This window comes from Passer domesticus, chromosome Z (assembly GCF_036417665.1).
Source record: "Passer domesticus isolate bPasDom1 chromosome Z, bPasDom1.hap1, whole genome shotgun sequence".
In the NCBI taxonomy this organism is placed as follows: Eukaryota; Metazoa; Chordata; class Aves; order Passeriformes; family Passeridae; genus Passer; species Passer domesticus.
This window is the reverse complement of record NC_087512.1, coordinates 12,505,285-12,526,498: the sequence shown is the minus strand read 5'-3', so window position 1 is coordinate 12,526,498 and position 21,214 is coordinate 12,505,285. Positions and strand designations below refer to the sequence as shown.

General features: G+C 43.5%; 1 long non-coding RNA gene across 3 annotated transcripts in view; it reads right to left on the bottom strand.

Annotated features, from left to right (window-relative positions):
- Nucleotides 1-18,220, bottom strand: part of LOC135289796 (uncharacterized) — a 37,793-nt gene extending 19,573 nt beyond the window's left edge. For all 3 annotated transcript variants that reach the window (XR_010352538.1, XR_010352537.1, XR_010352540.1), the window contains exon 1: nt 15,660-18,220. This is a non-coding gene — a long non-coding RNA (uncharacterized LOC135289796). The remainder of the gene's footprint in view (nt 1-15,659) is intronic.
- Nucleotides 18,221-21,214: the final 2,994 nt, after the last annotated feature.

Sequence of the window (21,214 nt, the reverse complement as noted above, 5' to 3'; positions counted from 1 at the left end):
AGTGCAAGAACCTCCCCTTAAATTCAGGCAAAAACTTCAGCTTTTAAGTAACAGTCTAAAGCCCAAGGTAGCACAAGATGTTTAGAGGGTATCAGTTCTATCTGTGTTTAAATTGGCTCAAATCTGCCCCAAGGTATTGACCACTGTCTTTGAGGCATTATTTTTGCCTAAATCCAGGAAATATAAAAGGCTATGGGTTACGGGTAGGTAGGAAAAATTTCCTCAAAGACCAGGAGTAAAATCCTGGGCACCTCAATACTCCCTACTCCACATATGTGGCTCTTTCTCCCCATAATTAAACACACAGAAACATCCACATATTAAAAAATACATCTCCTTGCTAAAATAAAGTATTTTACACTAAGAGTGTATCATCAAGCAAAGAATAAAGAAAACATAGCAGAATCTATGATTTCAGACAAATTATGAGTCTCACTGGGTAACACAAGATGGAACAGAGTTCACCTAACCATAAACTCTTAGAAACACAGGAGGCAAAGGTCAAGCCCAAGCCCAGACTGTGGAGAAGGTGAGGATATGGAGAGGACACAGCTGTATTAGCAGCAGCTGGGGGAGCTGAAGCACACAGTGGCCTTTGGGAGCAGAAGAGGAGATGCATCATCCCGATGGTGCAGACTGTTCCTGTAGGAGCTAGTTAAGGAATAACAATTTCCACCCTAGATTATATATAATGGGTACATCCACCCTTTTCTAGCAAGGAAAAGATGCGTCCTTTCAAAAGTGATCCACTCAATATGCACCCAAAAAGGCAGACCTCCGTTTTTAATATCACAAAAGAAGTGTGATTCCAAAATTCATGCATGGCTCTAAGAATTTAGAGGGTTTGGAGTTTTATTTCTTCTATTCCATAGGCAAACAGGGGTTGCAATGGGCATAAAATTTTCTGTTTGGTTAAGCCTAAGAGTCTTTTAAACCATGTCCTCTGACAGTGTTATTTCCACTGCCTTTAATAATTTTAATAAGGCTGATTATCCTATTCTTCAGATTTGAAGGGGAGGTAATTCTCAGTGATCTCTGAGTTTCAGTGCCACTAAGACTAAACAGTTATTAATATTAATCCAAACAAGCCCTAAAGCCCCTTCAAACTGAGCTTAAAACCACAGCAAATAGACAAATTAGCAGGAACATTAGAATTAAATGGCTATTTTGGTTAGAATGTCAAACTGAGAGAACAGGAAATAAATCTTCATAAATCCTTAAACAGGAAGTTAAAAGAGTTATGTAGGTAGTTACAAATCATATGAGCAAATTTTTGCCTGCAGCAGTAAAATCAAATTTCAGTTGAATATACATTTTAGTACTGAAGCAAATTACTGTTTATGTCTAGATCACAATCTCAAGGCTAGCAAAGGCTTCCTCCTTACATTTCTGTTGCATGAACACTAATCTGTTTCCTTCTGCCTCCCCACAGAAATTATAGACTTCAACAAGTCAATCTTTGAGAGAAATGTCTAGCAGTTTACTCTCCCAGATGTACGTGTATATGTATGTGTATACATATATCACAGCTTAATTTCTCTGAAACTTGTCACAAAATGGAACATTAAAATTTCAGTCTGAAATTTAGACTGTAGAAACTAAAAAGATTAACCTTGCTCCCCATGCAAGGTTTTTGCAGGAATTTGTAGGCTCAGGGCAGCATCAAGCCAGATAGCTTTATTTCCCTTCCCAAGAAAATATATTGTCCTAAATATCAGGTCTAGAATTTGCCCTCAGCTGTCCTTTCTACAGTATCTCTGCTAGAGACTCCTGGAAGTGTGAAATATACCTTGGATTTGTACAAGAATTGTACAATCCAGGCAGTTTCCTAAAAACTGCTGAGCCAGAAGTTACCCTAAAATAATATATGTGGTCACAATAAATACAGTCAAAGCAAGGGAAAGGAACTTGTGAAGCCATCTCTGAACCCTCCCCTCTGGAACAGGTGATCAGAGCATAACTTTGCTATTACTAACATCTGATAGAATTTCTAAAAATCCATAATCTACAATTCTCTCAGCAGCCGCATTCACACATCCACTTTCTCTGGGCAACCTGTGCCAGTGTCTCACCAGCCTTACTGCAAAACAATTTGCTCCATATGTCCAATCTAAATCTACCCTCTTTCAGTTTAAAACTATCAGACCTTGGGCTGTCACTTCAGGCCCTGATAAAAAGTCTATCTTTCTTATATGCCCTCTGTGTTGGCTGAAGAGCCTTTCAGCCTGTCCACTTTTGCCCTTGCCTGTACACCCTCAGATTACTTTGAGGAAATGATTATTCCCCTCCTAGCTACAACTGTTCTCCTGCGTAGATATGACTACGTATATCCCGTCCCACTCACGCACCACCCCAAAAGTCAAACTCTGATTCATATCCTTTCCCAGGGGCTACTTTAAAAATTCCTGGCCATGATTGCCATGGGAAGACTGTTTGCCTTCAGGCCATGAAAAAATTTTGTTACCCTGTGTATTTTTACATGGTATGCCTGCCTGACTTTCAAAAATAATAGCAATCATTCACTTTGGGGCTGCTTCACAGGAAAATAGTTTGGCAAAAGTAAGTACCAAGTGGAAAACAGATGCTAAAATTGGTTGGCTGGTTCCCCAGCCACCTATGACTAAATTAAAAGGTGCACATAACTGTTATGGTCACCCTTGTAGCATGGGGCTCTGTATCAGTCCAGCATAGCCAGCTACATCTGTATTTTCTATCACTTGTCAAATCAGAGTGCAAATTTGTCTTTCTCAAAGCTAAATAGACAGTGTCTTGAGTCACTGATGGCTCAGACCTCTTTCTCCAGCTTATTGTAAAGTGATGAGTTGTAAAGATCCAAGCAAGATTTGCTCATTTTAAATGAGCCACTCTCCACATGCACACACTTCAATGGGCAACCACAAACTTTAGAGAGATTTTTGAGCAGGCCTGGAACGTTATTACTGTATGCAGATTATTTCATAAAAGTGAAATCCAACTTAAAAGTACAGCTACTCATGTCTTCCTTCTCCAGCTCTTGCTCCATTCAGCTGAGTTTTGCATACAGCAGGAAGTGATTCAGTAAATAATGATTTTCTGTGGTAACATGATCTGGAAAAGCATCAATTAAATTATACCACATCAGTCAGTGCTCACTTACAACCTCCCCAAAGCAGATGCAGGCAGAGGCAAAGCACTCTGCTCTGGAGGAGTTCCTGGTACAGGACTGCACAGGAAAGCAGTAGCATTGGTCCCACAGTCTGAAGCCATCTACTCTGACAATTTTAGTTTTGCCTCTTTATTTTGTGAGGGAGAGAAGACACCCAGCTCATCTCTCAGCAAGCCAGGGAGAGGCTCTTGCTTACCCCTGCAGGAAGGATAAAGCTTTGTAGCATGAGAAACACTGTTTTACTTATGTCCTTCTGCATAAATTAAAAGAAAAATGTTATGCAAATACATCCTACATTACCACAGATATACCCAAAATATAACTTACTATTGGGAGATATAATTTTAGGTCTTGTACTCAGCATATATTAGAACATACAGTTCTGCATATTTTCATCATTTTCTTGATTCACAGATGAACAGCAAACTTCAGAAATGTTATTTTTAGGGGGAAAAGAAGCAGACAGACAATTTCACATTGATCTGTAGAAGACAAAAATACATTCATGGCTTTTTCAATAATTATCTAAGGATTGCATCTGCTCTAAGTCCACAGTTAAGAGTTAAGGGACAGAACTGCAGCTACTAGTGACTTCCCAGTAACTGAGGTGACTTACACTGCTTATCCAGGGAGAAGAACTTACATTTCTTTGTATTTAGATACAAGGAAGGAAGGATGCAGGCTCTGGCAGTTCTTTGTACTCATCTAGTGCTAAGATCTAACCAGACAGCCAACAGCTAGAGCAGACAAGGTAAAAAATCTTAAGAGTGCCACATGTGCAAGCACTGGGTGCCCAGACTGGGATACCATGAGAAAATTACTTTTCAGCTCATACAGGTCTTATGTCTGTCTTTGCTTCCCAAGCTACTCTTGGCTGCAATCTTAAAGAATTTGCTTATGCCACTGTAGATTTTCGTGGAGTTGTCTTTTTTCCTCCCAGCTCATTTTTTTCATTAGCCTTGTTCGTTATCTACCATCTGTCTCCTCTTTTTCCTCCTGACCTGACTGAAGTTTTCTATTACTAGAAAACTTCTTCATTCTATAACAGGCATTCGAACAATTGTCCGCATTATTTACTTTGTGAATTCCAGTAGTCCAAAAATAAAAGGATCAGATTCTGATACTGGCTAAGCTTATATAAGCCCAGAATTACTCTACTGATTTGAGGAGAATTTGCCTGGATTTACATTGGTATGAGTAAGATCAAAATCTGGCCCAGAGTTTCTATTTCTTCAGTCATATTAGAATTCAACAATCAGGCAACCCTGGATGCTAATAGTTTGACTAAAACCCAGACTAAACCCTGACTAAACCCAGAGACAGGGTTTTTCACAGAGGCTGGCACTTTATGGTCTTTTCCAGCTATCTCTCCCAAGATACTTCTGTTGAGTGAAGAAATTTAAACCTCCAGCCTAAATTCCAATTCAAAAGTTAAAGCTGCTACTAAAGAGCTGATATAATTTTTTTATAATTTAAAAATCAGCAGCCTACTACTGGTTTGGGCTCCAAATCTCGTTTGTAACAGCTATACACTGGCTGTAAGTTTTGCTGAATCCTCCCCTTTGAGGATCACTTGCAAACACCCAAGGGGTGTTTATATCCCAAGGGACACAAACTGGCTTTGCTGTAAATAAGAATTGGGCATTTGACATGTAACATTTCTTTTGTTGTTTATTGTCAACAATTCTCTGCAGCACACTGATTTCATCTTCTGGATGAGCTGCATGCAGTTGTTTGGCTTCTGCTATTGAGACTTTTGTCCTCTGTTGACTTTGCTTGTCTCAGGGCATGCTACTCTGGCCGTGGCACCAGGGTGTGCTTCACCAGCCTTGCCTTGTGGTTCCTCATCACACACAATTTCCCTCAGGGCAGCAGCAATTTTCCCGCAGTGCTGCCTGTGGACATCAAGGGCTTTCACACTGCGGGGTCACTATCCATAGCAGACTCTAACACTGCACAATTGAATGCCACTGAAGCCACTGGAGCACCATCAGACTGTAGGTCAGCAGAGTTTGGGTAGCAGCTCATTCATCCCATTGCATTATGTAAGGCATTGTGGCTGCCCATTATTGTTGCACTGGGTGATAGTCCCCGTAAGAAAATTACTTTTCCCCCTGCTGACTTATTCAAAGCACTTTGAAATCAGTGGAAAACCAATGACATCCTGCAATTTTTAATTTAGCTAACTGGCACAGCCATCTTCAGAGTTTAAATCAAGAAACTTACTGCAGCTGAAACTATCTAAACTGAGATCCATCAACATGGTAATATAATTTTTAGCTTGCTGCCTGAGGGCACATAACTGACATTTTGTCTATATAAAGTATTGGCGTTCCTCATATGTCAGAGTTTAAACCACAGAAAGAATCTTCTGGCAGATTCTAACAGAAGTTCCCAGAGGCAGCTGAAACAGTCTATTATCTGTGTGTGCCTGTGTTGACTAAAAGTTACACATAGGCTGCACTCCACTGTCCAGAGAGCAAGACACAATGCCAGCCTTATCCCTGCAGCAATTTAGAACAGGAGCACCAGGGCTGCTTTCCCACATCCATCACAGGAAGAGCTGCCCTCTGCCAAACCCAGCAGGAGCTGCACAGGGAGTGCCCCATACCCTCACCACAGCTCTGGAAGTTCACCACACTGCTCCAGCCACTTGACAAAAGGAGCTAGGATTGTATGGAGACGGGAGAACACCGTGACAGGTCACCTACCAAATTATTTTAAAATGTTAGGGAATAGTGAAGGGTAGTCCATGAAGCAGCTTGTGCTGAAAGTGCCAAGAAGTATGTTCCTAACATCATACACTTGATTTTTTTTTCCATTCCAAGATAGCCCAAGGCCTAGAAGGAGTGGAATTTTTCATCCATACTGGTTTCTTAGTCCTGCTTGAATGAGCTCTTTTTAGAGTTTGGAGCTTGTTTTTCAAATCCTCACTTTCATACTTGTAAAGCTAGGATGAAAATAATAAAAGCTATGCTCTGCTCTCACCAGAGAGAGCAGTGTTTATCCTTGCGCTAGTTTTTATAGAAAGAGATTGAATGTCTGTTTGCAATAGTAAGTTCTGTGATTTTAATTATGAGAAAACTAGTCAATGTAATGGCTCATTTTGGCTCTTCCATTTAGAACCCCATGAGATGAAAATGACCAGAAAGGTTTAATTAAACAGACACTTTCTCCCCAAGTCAAAACAGCAATGTTTTAGAACAAATGGATCTCTGTTATTAAGACCAGAGTTTCATTAAGGTTTTTTGTGTACAACATTTTAAGTCATACCAGAGCTCTAGCTACTGTTCTTCTGGCATTAAAAACAAACAACAAAACAGTCTTACAGTTACCCTGAATTTAATTTAGATACATAATAAATTGTATTTGCATTTTCAGTGAGGTTTAATGCCAAGAAAGATTTGCCACAACTTAGTCTCTGGCTCATGGTTGCAATCAGTCCCTACAGATAAAACAAACAGTTAAGCATGTGGAAAGTCTAGCCATAGTCAAGGGGAGAAGAATAATGCTTGTTTGTGCTTTGCTCCATTTTTAAAAATATTAATCAGATTCATACTTCTTGTTTCAAGTATTAGGAAAACTTGGCACTGAGAAAATTCTATTTTAGCAGGCAGTTTTCCATATTCTGGTTAAACATCACAGAAGAGTGTGATAACTTTTTCTATAGGTGTATGTCCTCACGTGCAATAAAATACTTAGTTGAGATGCACAGCATTTTTCCCATTGTTCAAAGCCATGGTTCTGTTTTCTGCCTGTTCCAGTATTACATAGCTGCTGCCCTTCCTCCGCAAACATTAAGTTCATCTTGAGGGTAGGCTCAAGTGGTTGACCTATAACAAAGTAAACACACGTAGCTCAATCAGATGAGCTCAACGCATGCTTGTGTGAGGTTGCTTGACAGTCTGGGGTCTGTGAAACAAAATGTGTAGCTGCAGCACTGCAAGCTGCTCCAGAGGAGAATAGTTTACATGAAGGCAAAGCAGAATTTAGATTAATATCCTCTGGTACAGTGATGTTGCAACTTTGTCCGGGATCACTCACCTCACAGAGCTTCATTTCACAGCCCCCAGGGTGGTGAAAACCACACTGTCTGCTCGCTTGAGCACTCCTTCCTTGCCCATCTTTCTCTTTAGGAATTATCCTAGGCTATTTTCTGCTCTAGACAGATTCTCAGCAGCACCAAGGTCGGGCACATAAGAGAGGGAAGAAATTAAAGTTCTAGAAGCTCTCCACAGCATCATCCCTTACTTCCACAATAATGGGGAGGACATCTCCCAGGGTCTAGTAGAAAATGTTCTAGTGTAGTTTAACTTTTCCCTCCAACGTTATTGACTCAGGAGCAAAAACACAACTATAAAAAACGGTAGTAGAAGAGATCCACAACATTAACAGTTCTGTGGCTAGGCTGGAAATCCCCTGCCCAATCCAGCTTGGCCCTGTTCTCTCGTCCCACCTCACACCCATTCCACCTACACCGACCATGTGCCCCTTCTCAGACATTTCCTTTGTCATCCCCAGACAAGCCACTCCATGGCTTTGCCAATGCCAAGGGGACTGAAACAGAATGACCATGGTATTTACAGCCACGGTAGTGTTCTCCCCACTTGTTTGTCCTCTCCTTTTTTCCCTTTCTACCTGTATTCACCTGCAGCATCTGTGCCATGTTGCAAAACTTAGCATACATTTTGGTGCTTTTAGCACATGAAAGTTAAAAAAAAAAAAATTCCTGTGCACACAATGGGATAGTTTGAACAGACAGAATTCAAATTGCACCTGCATTTAATTGAGAGCCAAATTACATTACAATGTAAAGTTATTACTGTGTGATTGCTGGTGGTATAATATTTCAAACCCACCAGAAGTTAAGATTCCAGCTCAAAAAATAATCTAAGTAAATGCATTTTTGAAACAGAGTTTTTCTGGCAGGAAAGCTTGGGGTAAACTAAGGGCTAATGACCACAGCCAATAATCAAGGACTCCAGTTTCTCTAGCACACTTTTCAGGGCTAGCATTCAAGGTCTGACTGGAGCTGCTAAAAGTGAATGAAACACAAAACGTATCATTCAGTTAAATACATAAAAGTAGATAACATCCTAACAGCAGCTATATTGTCTAGCTCCTCTCCTTCCTATGTCTTTGTGTAGTAAGAGAAGCCTGGCCCAGGATGAGAATTCCAGTGCTCATCCTGCTCAGGGAGAAGAGAGTCCTGCTCCTACAGCAGTGGGGCATAGCAGTCTTTCCCGTGCCCTTCATTCAGGTGGTGTTTATTCCTGCTGTCAACAGCAGCAGCAGCATGCTGAACAGTGTCACCAAAACTGTTTTGACTTGCTGCAGAAGGAACAAACAAACTCACTGGATTGGGAACTAGACCTCTCCACAAAATCCATCCTGCAACTCCTATGGCATTACCAGGCTCCTATCTGCACTCCAGTGTATTTTAGAAGGGAGCAACACGTGCATGAGCATGTGCATTATTCTGCAGCTTAGGTTCAGAACATTCAGCAATTCACATTGTCACTGGAAACGTAACTGTTGAATTTCTAACAGCTTGGAATCAATTGAGAGTTAAAGGTCAGTTTGCATCAGATTTTCTATTTAATGAGTAAAACTTAAGTGCTCAAAAATATGTCTCATTTAAATGAATTGTATTTAATCCAGCAGGTTTATTTCAAAGCAACAATGCTATGAAAGCTATAAGCATGATAGTTACTGTCCTATCATAAGGAAAACAAAACCCAAGTGCTGTCCTGAGAGGTTTTCAGGATTTTATCACCTACACATAAGTCAAACATGCTTTTAAAGGAATTGCTTTAAAAATAGAAAAGCTATTTTAATCAAACTCCTGGACTGCATTATCTTGTCACCTGAGACCAGCAATAGAACTCTTTTTTCTTTTAATATATATTTTTTCTTAAAACATCCTAATCACAAATGACCTTTGGTTTTTTAAGTAAAACACAATGGAACAACTTAGTCTTGCTCCTCCTCAGGTCAGTGGGAAACCTGCCACTCCTTGCAGCACAGAGCATCCCAGCCTGTGACATGCACAGGCTCTATCCTGCAAAGCCATTTATTTCACCTCCCCCAAACGGAGTTCATGAACAAGGGGGGGCAGTCCCTCTGAGGATCAGGGCCAAGAGATGCTTTCCAAATGATCCACAATAGAAAAGCTCGGCATGCAGCAGCCAGCTGACAGACGAGAGTCCTGTGGGAACGAAGCTCTCGGTTCTGATTTACAGAGTGAAAGGGCAGCAGTATCTCTGGCATCTTTGGGCAGGGACTTTCAGGGATGAAGTAGCAGCTGCCCAGTCTGCATAAATTTATGAACGGGTGAGACAAGCAGGCTACTATCTGCTGGCCCTTTGGAGAGTGAAAGGTGTGACCAGATTGCACGGAGAGAAAGAGCTCAAGTTCAAACCCTAAAGGGCTGCACAGAGCCTGTGGAAAGAAAATTACCTCAAAGGATATACTGAAACCAAATGTAAGCAAAGATGTACAGTAGTATTCAGTAGGGGCTGGTGGAGCCCTGGAAGCATGTGCAAAACAAATTATGGCAATTTTTTTTTTTTTATGTAGTAAACCAACATGAGAGGCATTTACAGTTTAAAGTCTATAAACTGTTGTCAGGGAAAGGTGCGCAGGCAAAATAGCTTTTTGTTAACTCGCCTTAGTCTAGAGAATATCTCAACGAAGTCTAAAGATACTTTGTGTCAATAGCTATGAGAACCCTTTACTTTTGTTTTGAAGTTTGACTTGCTTTGATATTTATGTTTTACCATGACACTTTTGAACAAAAACTACTAATTACATCTAATGCAATAGCTAGGAGATGCAACACTTGCTTAACTTGCAAAAAAAAATCAGATACTGAATATAATTTAAAAACACCTAATCAAAGAATTTACTGTTGTAGTGTAAAGAAGACACATCAGCCAGCTTAATTTATTGCAAGATACCCAGACAAAACAAATACACAGTCTAGTATTTCAAATGGCAGGGCTGTGGGCCCAGGAAACACAGTGCTGATACTTCTGAAAAGGTTAAAGTTAGAGCTCATCCCAGAAAAAAAAAACAATTACATTGGTTTTTCAATGGTTTTAATTAGTTTTTCAATGGTTTCATTGGTTTTCTCAAACATTCACTCTTGCCCCTGCAACCGTGCTTCTCTGGTAAAGTTTCTGACGAAATATGACCTAAGAGAGAAGATGGGCAAAGGAGTGCAGATTCCCAAGCAATTGCTGGAAGTGTAATCAAGATTAAGTTTCCAGATCATCTAGTCCCTGATACAGCATAGAGGAAGAATAAGCATTTTAAAACAAAGCAGCTTATGAATAACATCTAGTACCACATCAAAACACAAAATTTCCCTGCAAAAATCATGAAGAGAAGCAAAAGCAGAAGCCCAGAAGACACACAAGAACCTGAAGTGTGACCCCCAAAGGAGAACCTGAAAGGCATCAAGGGGATGAAGGGGCTCAGGTGAGCAAGGATGGTTAGCCAAGGGGCTCCAAGATTTTCCACACTCAGGGCAGCAAAAAAAAAACACATTCCCCACCCAGGGGAAGTCCTAGACCGCAGAGAAATAAAAGCAACTTGTAACAAACAGGAGCCTGCTCCTCTGAACAGTGTCCCAAGCTCCTTGTGCTGTCAGTCTAAACTGAATCATTAGAGACTTAACAATTTTCTACATTTCAGGGACTTAATTACAGACTTACTGTCTACGCAGAAGTCTAGGATTAGGTGTCTTCCCAAGTAAAATACCAGGAATACAGCTGTTTACCATGTTTTACACTAGGGTTTAATATTATTGTTAATGACCACAGATGACAGTAAAAACTTGCCTCTTAACCAAACTTTCAGATAATTTCCAGAAACTAATCAGCCATTTCAGACAGATCATTATCTTTGTAGTCACTCTCCCTCTTCACAGACTGCAAGTCACAGAAAATGTCTTGCATGGAGGACTGCTCAAATTGTGTATGCCAAGTTAACTCTAAATCTTTCAGGAAAACAGATATAGCTGTGATGAAGCCAAGGGGGTGAACTACTCCCATGTGTTTCTCATTTCCTAGTCAGCACAATCTGCAGTAGAAACACAGAGAGCAGACAGAAAAATGCAGAATTTTTTCAGCTTCGGTGCTTGTACAGGCAGTTATTGGGAGTGCAGCTGCTGAAAGATGAAGGCATTTCTCTTCCCTTTGCCTGTCAGACAGGTGATGACATCCCAAGGAACCTTACCTGAGAGATTGCACACTCATAAGACCACTATTAGCATTTGTCTTCTCAGGTGTCATCAGCTTTGCAATAATTCATTAAACTTGGTGACCATTAAATACTTTCTGCTACGCTCAGGGCCTTTGCCCTTGCCTTTTCCCATGCACCTGTGCTGCCTTTCCCCTGGAGCCAGGGAACAAGCCAAGATCCACATTTCTCCTTAGGCTATATCTTCTTCTGTGAAAAACTGCTTGTAAATTTTCTGCCAAGAAAACCTGGCAGAGCTGAGACCAGAAGAAGCACAGCTATGTCCCTCTAGCCTTTGCACTTGGGGAACTATGGAGGAAGGAATATCTGTGTATATGTTGCACATGTGTGTGCAGTGTAGGCACAGAGCAAGCGCTGGGCAAGAGGAGCATTTATCCCAGGGCACTGCTCAGAGATGAAAACTTAGGCCAGAAATACCTCAGAAATTAGGTCAGCAAGTCATTCCCAGCAGTGGAAGATTTGGGGAGGGAGGGGCTTTCTAAACCACAGGGCACTGAGGGTCAAGTGTGTGTGTTTCGATAGGGATGCAAATTTTTATAGCAGCCAGCCCAGAATGCAGAACCAATGCTGTGCATGAAAAAAAAGCTTCTGAGGACTCTGCCAATGTATATCCAAGCATGGGAAAACAGGCCCTCTCTACCTGCTTTCATCAAACCTGCTTAGCAGAGATGCCTCCTTCATGAGACACCTCTGGTTTCCTCTAACACCAGTGATGACACACAAAGCTGGTGCTCATCTCTTAGGTAGGCCAGATTGCTCTCTGGAGAGGCTGTATCCTTCATAAAATACTGAAAAGGCGTCTGGAAAACTGGTTTCCCACTTGGGCACCTAAGCTGCCTGACAAAAAATAGGCAGAGGAGGATTAACTCACAATACCTCTCCTAACATCTTTTGGTGGGAGTTTCCCAAAATAAAGCAACATCAAAGGGGTAAGACGGTTCAAGAGGATCAGTGTTAAGCATCTGTGTGTATTTACCGTAATTACATTCCTCTCGTCCCTCTCTCCCTCACCAAAAAAAAAAAATTAAAACAAAAATAAAATAAAATAAAACTACCACCACAGCGAAAACTCATTAAGATCTATAGCCACCTTAGTACAAAGTAGGGAATGTGCTAAGGACAACTAAAACTTTCATAAAGGGAACAGAGATTAAATTATGTGCTCAGGAGATTCGGTACCAAACAGTTATTTGAGTTTGGGGCTTCTTTTCTTTCCTTTTTGTTTTGGAGGAACACTTAAATGTCATGCATTTGGCTTTTCTCTTTATTTGACAGGTGGAGGAGGGCCATAGTAGGGGTGTTGGGTTTTTGGTTTGTTTAAATTAGTGCTTTGTCATATATTGCCAGCACAGAGGTAAGTGCTGGAGCTGTGAACAGAGAGGACTGGTGCCTGCACCTTCATTCCCATGGTCCAAGGATCAGGTGCCCTCAGCAACACCCCTGCACAAGCAGGCACAAGCCCTTCATGTCTCTGATGAAAGCATCACTGAAAACCAAAGACTGGCAGAGGAGGGGGCAGCAGGTTTTAAGCACAGAAGAGAACCTGTAAAGTGAGAGGTGAGAAGCAGTGGATGGAAGGTGCACTCAGAGAGGGTGGCAGAGGCTGATTGCAGCACATGGACAGAGTGAAACAGGGAAAGCTGCACTATGGAAAAGTGAGAGCTGCTGTGGCCAACCTGAAACAGTCAAGTGTCAAGGAACATTGAAAGAGCAAAACATCACTGAAATTTTGACAAGATACTGGGACCAGAATCTGGCTTTTGTCCTGGGTTGTCAGGAAGGCTCCTTCATTTCAGGAACAGATTGTTTGGTACCCTGGGATTGTTTCTAAATTAAGGATTCTGTTGATGTTTTGGGATAAACTGGCTTGATATCAAAACTACCTTGATCAAATCTTCCCCAAATTTTCCTCACATGTTGTACTGTTCTGACACAAGATGCCCATTCCTATAGCAAAAGATGATTCTGAGGTTTTTTTACTTAACAAAAGAAGCAAGTGTTCATTTCCACTTTAAAAATTCAAGTTTGGCTTTGAAAATTCCAAGAAAAGAAATTCATGGATCTGAACAAACAGCCTTTAACAGCCCCCACCATATCATACCTTCTCCCTGAGGAGACCTGCCAGTTTTTCCCCAGGTCCTTTCTACAGGTCCTAGAAGAAAAATGCAAAGGGAAACATAATTAAGGAAAGCTGTGGGGAAATTATCCTTTTAACCAATTTCCAGAAAAATTAATTCCTTGGGATCTGACCTAATAATTATATAATTTTTATTCCTACACAAGAGTGAACTTATTCTTATAAAAATAAAGGATTTATCTTGGTTTCCATTTCTCATTTCCATTCCTTCAAGCAAACCATAAGTTCTGGAAAGCCTGGTACAAACTCTCAGAGAGTACAGGTGAGATACTTTATGTAAAGAGTGATGTTGAGAGAGGGTCTGAAAATAGGTGAATGAGAAGCAAGGGGTTGATTTGACCAAAGGCAATAATAATTCTGCACAGGAAATAGTTCGTGCACAAAGTGGAGCTATCCCTCATCCAGCAGCACCTCACTGACTCTGAAAGCAACCAGTTACTCAGGAAATTGTCACAATGAAGCCAAGTCACTCAGGAAATTGTCACAATGAAGTCAATGAAGTAGTGCTGGAGTAAGAAGAGCGGACATAGTATTGATTTTGTACTAACTTTTATGGGAGAAGATACTTTGAAACCTTTGAGGAAAATTTACCAACAATTGTAGCACCCAAGATAGACAATATAATTTTGGGTTTTGTTGCAAATTTTAATGTTTCTGTCAGTTTTTTGGACTGACCGTATCTTTCTGCTAAAAATGACTAATCATGCTTGGGATTCTTTCATACCTTCCCTCATTTTCCACCACCATCTACCTTCTATCATTACTCACCTCTACATTTCTCTGTTTCAGTTTGCTGATTAGTACTGTCTATTATTTCACTTCCCCTGCACAAAAGCAGTGAAAATATATAACTTCACGCTGAGACACACGAAGACTCAGGAACCAATTCTGCAAGAAGCTTCAGTACATCTAAGTATGCTAGCCATCCTTGGCTCAAAGTCAATGTTTCACTTCAATGCTGAACTGAGATCCTAAACCTCATCTTCAGATTAATTTCTTTGAAGCTCATATACATCATTGCACTTCCAAGTCTTACTAACTGTGGGGAGCTCAGGGGTGTAGGCAAGATCATGTAGGAACAGGTCCCCCACACTTTTCCTTGCTACAGGAGAGAGAAATCTATGCACAATTCATGCAGAGATTTCATTAAAAAACAGGGCAAGAGTGCTCTTACTGAGTGATTATAAAAGTAGCCTAGTATAAATAAAACGTGCCAGTTTGCGTTTTCATCCCAGACTACAGCCCCAAGTTTTAAGAACTTTTTTTTTGCTAGCTGCTGAAGATTTTCGTATGGGTAAGTTCACAGCTTCATAAATCATTGTAATGCTTATTTTGCCTGTGAGCTACTTTCTCTGAATTTGTGACAAGATATAAAGTTTCTGCTCTGTTAAAGTGTAATCATAAATGTATCTTTCTGAACACCGAGACCAAATAAATGCTTCTAGTTTCAGTAGTTTTCCCAATATAAGCTAGTATGTTGAAGCAATGCAAGCTCATAGCCAGCACACAATATAACCAGTTTATTTAAAAAAATAAAACAAACACTGCCATAACTCCACATTTGCAAGGAGAAGAAAAAGTATCAGTTAATTGTCACTACATGATGATTTACATATAAGCAAGAAGCTGGAGATTTATAGCCCAGTTGTTCTCATAACCAAGCCTAGTGGCAATGTCTCTCTGCTCATCCTAACAGAAACATCTGCCTAACCACCAGAGCTAGGGATAACCACTGCTATCTGACATTCCAGTGGTTTACAAGGACAATGCACTTACAGCTGCAAATCTGCTACAAGCAAACAGCTAAATACTCTGCTGAATGCATCACAGTCATTCAGATTACTCAGATGTTTCCTCCTCTCCTCAGTAACAAGCTAACATAGATCTTGATCCAAAAGGATCAAGCTTCTGCTCCTTATCTCATAAAATTTGATGGGGTTTGATATATGGGTTTTGAAGCATTTTTTAACAACTTTTCCTGGCAGAACTTACAAGCTAACAAATACTTCTAAAAGACCCTCCATGTGCCTTGTGCCAACACCTGACAGCAGAACTCCAATTCAGAAATACAGGAAAAGCCCTTGGGAGAGAGAATCCAAAGAAAAAGATGACCAGTTTTGCAAAGTGTTGCTGTTGGTTCCAGTTATCCCTCTGCACAGCTTGCTCTTCTTGGCTGCTTTCAGCACAGATTAGTAACCTTCAACCCTGACAAATATGTTGCCCTCATGCTTTTATGATCTCATAATCTCTCAGAAGGTGCCACATTCTGAGATTAAATGCACCAGAATCCCAGTGGCAGCATAATAGAGATGCAGCTGTGATTAATGCCAATTAAAACAGTAGCAGCATGTGACAGCTGTTACAATTACTGTTAATTAGCAAGTTTTAAACCCTCTCTTATCAGGCTCCACTTCAAAGCATGCTACTAGAATAGGTCATGAGTTCATGATTCCTTAGTCCTTTGAATGACTTTCTGCTAGAGAACTACTACATGAAAGGCTTTACCAGAAAAGCTTTGCATGATCTGTTGGTATTTCCCTAGAAAATGGCTCGTAAAGAATAAAGGAACTTCAGCTATGGGGCGAATTTGGGCACAGGACGCTGCCCAGATGAATTCTTAAACATGGTTTGCTTACAGTGTTCCCCACAGCATGTTAAATTTCACCTATAAATATACAAGTTAAACAATCCAAGTAGGCATCTACAATAAAGTCACGCAAATATCAATCAAGAGAGAAGAGAAGGTTGTTCTTAAACCCTACTTGCCACATCTCACACCAGTTTTAGAAACATGGCATCTTGTCCCCTTCTCCCACCACAGCAAGAAGTGAGCCTCTGCTTAGGATCTGTTTTGATCACACTGGGAGGTCTGGCTCAAGCACGTGCAGACACGCTGGCTGCACCTATCCCAGGAAAATAAACACTGCAGGGATGCTGCCAGGCCCAAACATTGATGCTATCACCCTGGCAGAACAGTCACTGGCATGCTGGGACCCATGCTGTCCCAGGAAACATCATCTCACATGGGTGCACAAGTCCACAGGGGCCAGGAGCCACACCCTGCAGCCACCCCCTCTGGCAGGAGTGAGTAGGATGTGGTCAAAAGGCAGCAGTTAGCCCCCAGGTTAAAGAACAGACCTTGGCACTGGCTCACAATGATTCTAATAAACACAGCAATTAGGGATAGCTTTAACTATACTGCAGGAGCAGGTTATCTTGTCTCCAGCACAAGGTGGGCACGTCTTAGGCCCCAACAGACCTGCCCTACCCAGGTAGCTGCCAGTTGTTACCTAAATCAGTGTCTCACCCCTTGTCCACCAGTTACAACTCACGGTAATACACGTCCCATGGGATGCAGGAATGGCAGATCTAGTGTTGGATGCCAGTGCAGACCAGAAGAGCCATCCATGCCCCCAGAACAATGAATTCACTACAAATTTTAACAATCTTAAATGAGGAAAGGCAATTAATCCTTTCAATTAATCAAAGCTCTTCCAGGCAATGGCCGAATGCTGCAGGGATCTCCTGCAGGCCTAGGGAGGACCAAGGGCATTTGACATCCCACAGGAGCAGGCAGATGTGGCCCAAAACACAGCTGCTTCCCCAGGCATGCAGCCACTTGGTGCATATTCCTGGTACTTCAAGGACTTCCGAGGGCACTTGCTTCAACAACAGCATGGTCTCCTCTGTTACTAATACCAAAGAAACCACCACTTACTGCCTGAGCAGTCATACTGTGACTAGGAAATCATGTTTCATATTTCAAAGGTAACTTAGAAATTACAGTATGGAGCGCTTGACATCTTAAGAGATCTATACATCATGTTGACACATATAAACAAAAAATGTGACCATACTGCATAATGTCAAGCAGCTTTTTAGCTTGTTTTAAAAGAGACAACCTTTACAATGTAAAGACACACTTTATTTAGATCTGAATGGGTCATTTTTCCCTTCCTGTTTTGTTTTTTTTTCCTGACAGCAGACATTCTTTTTTTGTTTCTTACCAAAAAGAGTTTTATCTCAAGCAGCTCCAAAACTTTCATTATTTGTATAGAAAAATATAATCAATTCTGAAGTTTTTTTTAGTTTTTGTTAGCTTTTAATAGAACTATGGAAATCTTTCAGCAGCTACTTTACTTTCCATCAAGAAAGAGTGCACAGGGCTCCCAGTAACACTTCTTACCAAGAGATTTGTGCCGGCAGCACAGGGAGAGGCAGGTACATTATTTTGTGATTAAGAACTAGCAGGTTTGCTCTCCATTTATTTCAACCGTCCTATTAGTGCAGCTAAGACATCTGCCTAACATTTCCTTTCACTCTGGTTCACGTGAGCTAAATAACACATAAGCTAAAAAATGGGCTTTCAGCAGCTTTTAATAGCAAGGAAAAATAAATTCCTGCAGTATTATAGATGGACAATCTCTGTCTTGGCTTCATTACCTTCTGTTATTTAAAGAAAATTAGTGGCTTTGCACTGACAAAACCCATGCAAAAGAGTAATGTGTTGAGCTCATTTTGTCCAATATGTGCAGTAAAGTTTCAGTTAATGATCTTCCACTTAAAATACTAGGACTCTGTGTCACCATAAACGGTGTAACCAAGGCATTCATTTCAGCATGCCTAAGTCCCCAGCCTTTAATGGAGGCACCATGTTGGGTCCATTCCTCTGCTCTGCTCAGGGTGGGAGCCAGGAAAAGCTTTTTGTGCACATAGCACTCAGTGCACACCGTACTTCCATCCCTCGCCCATCTCACAACCACGTGTAAAAAATTTTGCGATGGAGGTAGCACAACCTGAACAGTATTGCTGAGCCAAACCAAGCACTGCTTCTTGTAACGCCTCCTCCCAACCCGTCTGGTGTGCACACATACATAAACAGATGCATTTATCAGATGCCTGTGTCTTTATTGTACATATACCCTTTTCAATCTGTTTCTTCTCAACAGATTGTTGTCATTGTCCCATTCACTGCTTGCAAAGAGGCTGTAGTTCAGGAACTTCTATTTCAGGTACCTATCACTAGATTGTCTGTACTGAAAAAAGTTAAGATTACTTTTAAGTGAACATTTACATTTATGTATAATGCTGTTCAATATTTCTAAAGCAGATCATTTTGGGGATTATTTTACTCTCCCATACTAAGAAGAAATCTCTTTCATGCAAATTACTCTTTCTTCAAATGTCACAGGAAAAAAAATACCTTGAAGTTAAAACAAAACCTAATTCTTTCAGACGCTATTTCTGAGTCACAAATCTGTTGCTCCTGCAGATATAGAGACATAGTCCCAAGAAAGGCTGACAACTTCATCACAAATGCCTCATTTAGTGGAAGATAGCTGTGAAATTTCCCCTCAGTAGGCAGACGACTGCGGTGATGGAAAAGCCATGCTGCTCAAAGGGCCTCACAAGAAATTTTGTGTTTGTCTCTCCATCTTGTCATCCAATAGAAATTTAGAAGATGACTTCTTCAGAAATATTTGTCCCGGCAGCCCATCCAGACAACATTCAGCAGACCACTCCAGATTTCCAACAAACATCTCAAAAACCTTCATTAGTCCCCTCTATCTAGTGAGTTGATTGTGACCTCCTCTAATGTGCTACAGCCCCTGGCCTGAAATTTCCTTCACAACTAAGAGCTTGGAGGGTTATGTACATTTCAGACTGATGAAGAGCAAACAAGTGTTGTTGGCATGCCCACACTTGGCTCTGGAGTGCACACTCACGGTCTTCACCCTATTCCCTAGACAAGGAGAGCAGGGAGGGCGCAAGTGGTGCAGGATGGGCTGTGCACAAAGCCTAGGGCAGGCAGCAGGAGCTGGTCTCACTTGCCTCGCGTATCCCCTCCCTGCAGGGCCTGGGACTTACACGGGGGAATGGGAAGAGGGAAAGTCGCGTACGGCAGATGAGGTGGCGCAGGCGATTGGGCAGAGTCGGGAATAGGCAGCCCCCGGTGCCGCTGACGGTGGCAGCGTCCAGACGGGGCTCGGCGCCCCTTTCCCGCCTCTCTCCGCCCTGCCAGACCGCCCCTCGCCCGGGGCTGCAGCTCTGGCCGCCGTCGCTGCATCAGGCAGCCGTGCCCGCGGGGACCGCCACGGGCAGCGGTCACCCGAGGGACAGCCTGGGCGCTGCTGCCTTCCCCGGGAGCGAGAGACGAGCCGGTGCGCACACGTGTGAGCGCACACCCGCCACACACACGTACGCACACCTGGGGTGGAGGGCGTACGAAACAAACCCGCAGCCAGGTGTCAGCTTTGGGGGCGGCCCGGCCATGCCCAGCGCGGGTCCCTCCGTCCCGCAGCTCCGGCGCTCGGCGATGTGCCGGCGCGGGGGCTCCGGCACCGACCCGGTCTCATGGGGGTTTCGCTTCTCCATCCCATAGCCAAGTGCCTTCCCGCCCCAAAAAAATAAAATATCCAGAAGCAAAGACTATTTTAAAAGAGAAGCCGCGCGAGGCGGCGGCAGCGGTCTCCGGACCGCCCGCACAACCCCTGCGCTGCCCGCCCGGGCTGCGCCGCGCTAATTCCGCAGCACCGGAGACATGAGGATCTCATACCTCCGGACAACTGCGTGAGTCATAAATACACGGCGCAGGGCTGAAAGTCGACACTGTTTACAGCGACTTTGCCGCGGCCTTCGGCGAGTCAAACCACCACCCCCCGCGCAGGGGCCGGGCTGCGCGGAGGTTCCGCATCCCGCACCCCGCACTGCGGCTTCCGCGGGGGACTCGCGGCGGCGGCGGCGGCGGCACCTGCGGCCGGCGAGGGGCGAGGAGGGGGCGGCCTCCCCGCCACCGCCGGCCGTCGGTCGGTCGGTCGGTCCGTCAGTCCGTCCGTCCGCGCGAGCGCGGCGAGCGGCGCTGGGGAGGGACGCGGTGTTGGGTTACCCCGGCCCGGCCCCGCCGCCGCCGCGGGGCCAGCGGGTGCCGCGGGGCTGCGCCGGCGGCCGCGCAGCCCACGGTATGTCGGGCCGGTGACTTCAGCCGGGAGATATTTGGAGGCTCCGCGGGGTCCGGTGCGGGGGGCCAGCGTGTGTTTGGGTCTGAAAGCGAATCAGCGGAGGGCGCGTCACTGCCAAAGGGCCCTATAAATCCATCTGCGGCGCCGAGTCGCCCTGGCAAAGCCCCCGCGTCCGCACGTCCGGCTCCGCGCTCGCTCCGTCCGCGGGTGCGGCGCCCCCCGCGCCTCGCCCAGCCCCGCGCCCCCGCCCAGCCCCGCCGGCGCCCGGGGAGCCCGGCGCGCCCAGGCCCAGCCGGAGCGGGCGCTCCCGACACCGGCCCTGCTTCCCGCCGCGCTCCCGCTTGGATCTAAGCTTTCGCCGCGACGGGACCCCGCTCTGGAGGAGGAAGCCTCACTGCTGCTGCTGCTGCTACCGGCTCTACAAATCCCAGTGCCGGCCTCTGATTCTCACAGCAGGCTGAGGGGGGGCGGTTTGATTTTTATTTTTTTAATCGTTTTCCTCTTCCTTCCTCCGCTGGGGTGGGGTTTTTCTTGGTATTCTTTTTTTCTTTTTTTTTTCCTTTTTTTTTTCTTTTTTTTCTCCCGCCGTGGTGTGCGTGTCCGAGCGGTGCGCGGCTCCCGGCAGCGCTGGACGAGCTGGCGTTACAGGAGCGCTGATGTCTTCATCTGACTCCCCGCAGTTGTTGATGGAGTGTCTTTCTCAGATTT